At 35.3% G+C, this 7,234-nt stretch overlaps 1 protein-coding gene across 1 annotated transcript in view; it reads right to left on the reverse strand.

The window, feature by feature from the left end:
- TDRD15 (tudor domain containing 15) overlaps window positions 1–7,234 on the reverse strand; it is a 77,229-nt gene that overhangs the window by 9,692 nt on the left and 60,303 nt on the right. Inside the window, 1 exon segment of the mRNA XM_017876833.1 lies at window positions 111–196. The gene's annotated coding sequence lies outside the window, so the exon portion shown is untranslated.

Below are 7,234 nucleotides of genomic sequence, written 5' to 3' on the forward strand. Positions count from 1 at the left end.
ATGAACAAATATATCATTAAAGACATAATTTAAATCAAGATGTTCTAGATTCAACCCCTACTCAAATATAACAATCCTTAGAAGACTACTACATCACAGAAAGTACTTACACTGTATACACAGGATTCAGATATCAGTACTCAATTAATTGTGTGAAATTTGGCAAACTATTTTTCCTTAGAATCAGACTCTAAATCTGTAAAATGAAAAGTTTAATTAAATTAAGGTTTTCAAACCATTTTCTGCAGCCGAAATCTTAAACAAATGTAAAACGCAAAAGGTATTTTTTGCAAAAATCAAAATACCTATAAAGTGGATTCATTAGTGTTCTAACAATTTCATACGTTTATAAAATGTAATTGTGAAGTCAGTAAATGAAACTAATAAAGTTATTCTATTAAACACAAGCCAATAGCAGCCTCATCATATAATTTGACTTATGATGTTTGATATTTGATAGCACAGTATCGGGAAAGTCAGGCTCACAAATATGGAACAGTCTACCTGCTTCCAAAATTATACATGATCCAACACAGACAGAACAAACAAAAATACGGGAGAGCCACAACTTAAATAATCAATGAGTTAATCTAATGGCACTAACTAGTGCTCTTCTCTGCTTTTAAATTTAGTATATAATATTTGAATGTTTTGTATAAAAATTATATTTAAAAAAATCAAATTGAAATCCAAAGTTCCCAAACACCTGAATTAAATCTAAATAAAAAATATACAGCATCACAGTTCCCCTGAGGTTTGAGGAATATATAATCTGCAAACACTATTAAAATTGATAGGGAAAACCCTTTCTATACTAAAATTTCCTGATTCTATAGAACATATATTATAGATAATGGCACTCATTGAAGTTTCTCTTCTATAAATTAACATCAAACAATTCTAGACCAGTAGAGTCCACTAGAAACACAATTAAGCCATATATATAAAGTAATCCAGTAACACCATTAAAAGTAATTAAAAGAGAAATCTATTTTAACTCAATATACCCAAACCACTATCATTTCAACATGTAATCAACACAAATTATGATATTTGATTTCTTTTTAATACTAAGTCTTCAAACTATGGTGTACATTTTACATTTAGCGTACATCTCAATTTGGACTAACCACATATCAAATGCTCAATAGCTATATGTGGTTAGTGACTACAGTATTTCAAAGTACAGGTCTAGAACTATGATACAATTTTAAGTTTTAAATATAAATTTTGTCAAAAGTCTTAAAGCAGGTAAAATAATAGTTCCTTGTATTAATAACTCCTTATAATGCTTTAAATTTTAAAGGTTTTAGTACACTAGTTTAACTGATCTTCACAATAAGATTCTTCATTTTTCAGACCACAGAACTGAAGATCAATTGAAACCAAAATTGATCAAAATTGAAATCTAAAAGGAGATTCAGGTTTCTGATTAGGTTTTCTGATTATCAGTCCAGTGCACTATGTATATTATTTCCACTGCTTTACACTGTTGTTTCAACTAAACTACATAATCATGGATAAGAACCAAAATAAAAATGAAAGATGCAAAAAAAAAAAAAAAAAAAAACACCCACACAAACAAACAAGCAAAGCACCATTCTGGGACAGAATCTGCTTATTAAATCTTCCTTTTTCAAAATTTAAGATCATTCTGCTCAAACTTTGGCCAGTATTCTGGCAAGGTTACTATGTTCCAAAAGACTGATTCAAGTTGAAGCATCTGTGCTTTGGTTTTCCTCCTCCTGTCGTTTCCATATATTCAGAATGGTTTCTAGATTCACCTTGTTAATGACACTGATGTGATGAAAATAAAACTGGGTATACTATTTGAGTATGCATATTTCAAAATCAGGGCTTAATTTTTTTTAACATTCTTTACTGAAGTTCACAACCAGGAGTAATTTTTTCCCCAAGGGAACATTTGGGGGCATCTGGAAATACATTTAGTTGTCTTAACTGAGGTAGAAAGTGAGTGCTACCAGTCTCTAGTGGGTAGAAGCCAGAGATGCCACTGAATATGCTATAATGCACAGCGGAGCACATTCTTCCACAAACAAAGAATTATTCAGCCCAATATGTCAACAGTTCTGAACTTGAGAAACTGCTTTAATGAGAGCAAAATTAAACACCAGGTAGATAAAAGAACTAATTTACTGAAACTATCTAAAAGAATTAGAAGAAAATACAAGAGTATTTTTCTAATCTTACTAAGGGAGACATCTTTTAGGAGACAAAACCCAGAGGCCATACAATTTTTTAAATATATTAATTTTGTTAATTACAGGCAAAAAATGAAGCCGTAAACAACACTGAAATCAATTTAATTTACTGCATGAAGGATTTTCTCAAGACAAATATCTTCATCATCTATGACTCCACTATCATTCCACTCACAATCCACCAGGAAATTCTATTGGGTTCATTTCCAGAGCATATAAAAATCTGACACTTGCAATCCTGCTGCCACAATCCTGGTCTAAACTACCTTCCTCTGTCGTCTGTGATACTACCTTCCTCACTAGTCTTTTAGCCTTAACTCCACCCTATCCCAACCTGTGAATATTCTTAGCATTGTAACCAGACTGATCTTTTTAAAATATAAGATACAATATGCTGAGAGAAAAAAAAAAAAACATCAGTGGCTTCTAAGTTCACTGAGTGAAAATTAAAGCCATCAAAATGGCTTCATGAAGTCCAAAAGGGCTAACCATCACCACCACCACCACCACCACCACCACCAAAACCTCCCATGTTTTTCTCTAACCTTATTTCCTATTACACTCCCCTCACTTATTACACTGAAGCTACAATGCCTCCCTTGCCATTCCACGAATCTTTTCACCTCTGGGCTTAGGGCTTAACTGCTGTCAGAGCACAGCTTGCTTCCTCACTTCCTTCAAGTTTTGGTCAGAAGATCCCCTCTAGGTGAAGCATTCCCTGACTATTCTAATTAAAACTGTAACCTCCCACAAACTTTACAGTCCCTAGCCCCTCCCTACCCTCTCTATCAAAAGCAACAAAAAAGTTCTATTAAACTAGTGGTTCTCAAACCTTTCTTCTCAGGATACATTTATAGTCCTACAAATCACTGAAGATCTCAGAGAGTTTTCATTTATGTGATTTATATCTACCAACATTTATCATTTTAGAAAGAAAATAGAAATTTTAAATATATTTAATTCATTTAAAATACTAAACCCACTAAAACATAGATATTTTCATGAGAGATGGTTATATTTCCTAAAACCAAAAAAAAAAAAAAAAAAAGCAAAAGGGACATGGTTTTATAATTTTAAAATCTCTTTAATGTCTGCTTAATAGAAATTAAGCTGGATTCTCATATCTGCTTCTACATTCAATGTGTTGCAATAGGCTATTCTGGGTGAAGGATGTGAAGAAAATCTAGCTATACAGACACGTAGTTGGAAAAGGGAGGAGAACATTAAAAGCTTTTTCATATAACTGAAGACATTCTTCTTTGACATGCACAACAACTCAATGAGTAGTAATTTCTTCGAAGTTAGTTTACAGTGTGGAATATAAAATCATAAGGGAACTCTTTGTATTGTTAACTTAAAAATCTACTGGCCTACCTATCTTGTACTTTGAAATATTTAAATATGCATGATTTTATAAGATATCACATGGGTTAATTTGAAAATATTGGTTAGATGTACAGATCTTCCATATGTCAACATACTACATTACCCAACATTCCCAAATAAAACTGACTGGTATCACCAGCAATCTCATCAGAAAAGTCATCAAATCTGGGGATACCATCAAACTCAGAATGGCAGACATAACTTTCCTGACTTTTCTAATTTTTGCTTTAAAACTTGGATTTTATCATTGACAAATACTGTCAGTTGTTTTCCTCCAAGTGAGGAGCTTGCTTCAATGTGCCAAGTACCCAAATCTGACTCAGTTTGCCACATTGGTTTGCAACTCAAATAGTTACATCAAATGTTTTTCCTAGAGTCGATCTGCACAGTTCAGTATCAACAGATGTGCTTTTATGAGTACCTCCCATTTCATCACATGGAATACTAAAAAGACATATTTTCAGGGATCATGCTTCAATATCATTCATTTTTACTGCTAGACCAAGGACATTTTAAAGTGAAACTGCCACCTTTTTTATTGCAAGTGTTTGGTAGTAAATAATAAAATGACTACCAATAGTTTGGTGCCATTGCCTTGATTCACAGCAAGGTGCCAGCAGTTTTACCCACCATTGCTTTTGCACCATGAGTGTCAACATTAACACACTGAAAAAGGTAAACATTTACAAGATGCCAAGTTTATTCATGGGGAAATAATATTTTCAAAAAATGGTCCTGAAAAAAAATGGATACCCACATGTAAAAGAATGAAGTCAGACCCCAACCTCACACAATATACATGAGATGTTCTCAGACTTACGATGGTTTGACTTAAGATTTTTCAGGGAAAATCTTTTACAGGGAATTTTGGGGACATAACCCCATAGAAATCTAAGAGCTCCTTGCAACTTAAAAAGGAGGTACAGTTTCTACTGAATGTGTATTGCTTCCACACTATCATGAAATTGAAAATCCTAAATTGAACCATGGTAAGTCAGGGACTATCTCTTTTGTTGCCAGCATTAAATGCATCTTCAACTTACAGTATTTTCAATTTCAAATGAGTTTATCAAGATGTAATCTCGGCTGGGCACGGTGGCTCACGCCTGTAATCCCAGCACTTTGGGAGGCCGAGGCGGGCGGATCACGAGGTCAGGAGATCGAAACCATCCTGGCTAACATGGTGAAACCCCATCTCTACCAAAAATACAAAAAATTAGCTGGGTGCGCTGGAGGGCGCCTGTAGTCCCAGCTACTTGGGAGGCTGAGAGGCAGGAGGCAGGAGAATGGCGTGAACCCAGGAGGCGGAGCTTGCAGTGAGTTGAGATCACGGCATTGCACTCCAACCTGGGCGAAAGAGTAAGCGAGACTCCGTCTCAAAAAAAAAAAAAAAAGATATAATCTCATTGCAAGTTGAGGAGCATCTACACAAAAAGCTACTGAAAATGGATAAAAAAAACCTATGGATAAGAACTAAAGCTGTCAATCCCTTAAAAAAATTGAAATAAATCTTCATGACTATTATGGTTTAAATGTTTGTCCCCTCCAAAACTCACATTGCAACTTAATCACTGAGATGTGGGACATTTGATAGGGGTGACTAGGTCAGGAGTGTACTGTCCTTATAAATGAATTAATCCATTCATGGGTTAACGGGTTATCAGGGAGTGGGATTGGTGGCTTTATAAGAGGAGGAAGAAAGACTTGAACTAGCATGCTCACCCCCTGTCCATGTGATGCCCTGTACCACCTCAGGACCTGCAGAATCCCCACTAGCAAGAAGGCTCTCACCAGATGGGGCCCCTTGACCTTGGACTTCTCAGCCTCCATAATTGTAAGAAATAAATTCCTTTTCTTTATATATTACCCAGTTTCAGGTATTGCTATAAGGAACAGAAAACATATCAAGACAATAACCTAATTAGGCAATGGCTTCTTAAATATGGTTCCAAAAGCACAAGTGACAAAAGATTTAAAAAAAGATCAATTGAACCATCAAAGTTTAAAAAAAAACCTATGCTCCAAAGGACTCATCAGAAAAGTGAAAAGTCAACCCACCAAATGGCACAAAATATCTGCAAATCATCTATCTGATAAGGGGCTTGATGCACAATATATGTAAAGATCTCAAACTTAACAATGGAAAGACAATCCAATCTAAACACAGGCAAAGGATTTGACGACGTATTTCTTCAGAAAAGATACACAAACAGCCAATAAGCATATAAAAAGAAAGTCAACATCATCAGTCACTAGGAAAATGCAAACTACAATGAAATGCCACTTCAGACACACTAGGATGACTTGTGTTTTAAAAAATGAACAATTACAAGTGTTAGCAAGAATGTAGAGAAATTAGAACCCTCCTGCAATCTGCATCTGTAAAATGGTGCAGCCATTTTCAAAAAGTTTGGTGATTCCTCAGAAACTTAAACAGCAATTCCATTACTAGATATAGACCAAAGAAATCTGAAAACACACATCCACACAAATATTTGGACAGGACCATTCTTAGTAGCATTATTCCTAACAACTAAAAGTGAAAACTACCCAAATTTCATCAACTGTTGAAGGAGAAACAATGCGATAAATACAAAAGTTAGCGGGGCATGGTAACGTGCACCTCTGGTCCCAGCTACTTAGGAGGCTAAGGTGGGAGGATGGCTTGACCCTGAGGGACAGAGGTTGCAGTGAGCCGAGATCCTGCCACTGCACTCCAGTCTGGTTGACAGAGCAAGACCCTGTCAAAAAAATAAATAAATAATAATAACATTTTTTTAAGAAAATGCTTGCTTTCCCATGGATTATATTAAGTGACAGTGATTTTCCTTCTTTCTGATTTTCCGTTTCGAATTTTCTATAAATGGCCATAGATTTCTTCTCTGACAGTCAAGAAAATACACTGAAACAAAATTCTTTTCAAAATGCCATAAAGTTAGAAGAAAATTTAGAAAACATTTGAAATATTTTACGATAAGGTGGACAATCTTAAAAAAGACAGAAACCCAAAAACCGTAAAAGGAATGAAGAACACAGGTACATAGATGCTAAAATTGCTATACAGAAAAGAATATCGGCCGGGCGCGGTGGCTCTTGCCTGTTATACCAGCACTTTGGGAGGCGGAGGCGGGCGAGATCAGGAGATTGAGACCAACCTGGCTAACACGGTGAAACCCGGTCTCTACTAAAAATACAAAAAATTAGCCGGGCGTGGTGGAGGGCGTCTGAAGTACCAGCTACTCGGGAGGCTGAGGCAGGAGAATGGCATGAACCCAGGAGGCAGAGTTTGCAGTGAGCCGATATCGTGCCACTGCACTCCAGCCTGGGCAACAGAGCGAGACTCTGTCACAAAAAAAAAGAATAGCTTCTGAATAGACACATGACAGATTTAAAAAAAAAAAAAAACTGTAACATGGAATATAAATATAAAGCATCCTTAATATAGAAATATGTTCCATATCCCTGGTATGGGAAAAATAAAAATGAAAATTCCTCTTCCATGTACTGTGTTAGGAAAAAACAACTGAATGATTATATCCAGAACAAATGAAGAAGATGTTGAGAATGAAAGTTCATAGATTCTGGGTAAGAGAATACATTTTCTTTTTTTTTTTTTTTTTTTTTTT

The sequence above is a fragment of the Rhinopithecus bieti genome, unplaced genomic scaffold (genome assembly GCF_001698545.2).
Source record: "Rhinopithecus bieti isolate Rb0 unplaced genomic scaffold, ASM169854v2 scaffold_7681, whole genome shotgun sequence".
In the NCBI taxonomy this organism is placed as follows: Eukaryota; Metazoa; Chordata; class Mammalia; order Primates; family Cercopithecidae; genus Rhinopithecus; species Rhinopithecus bieti.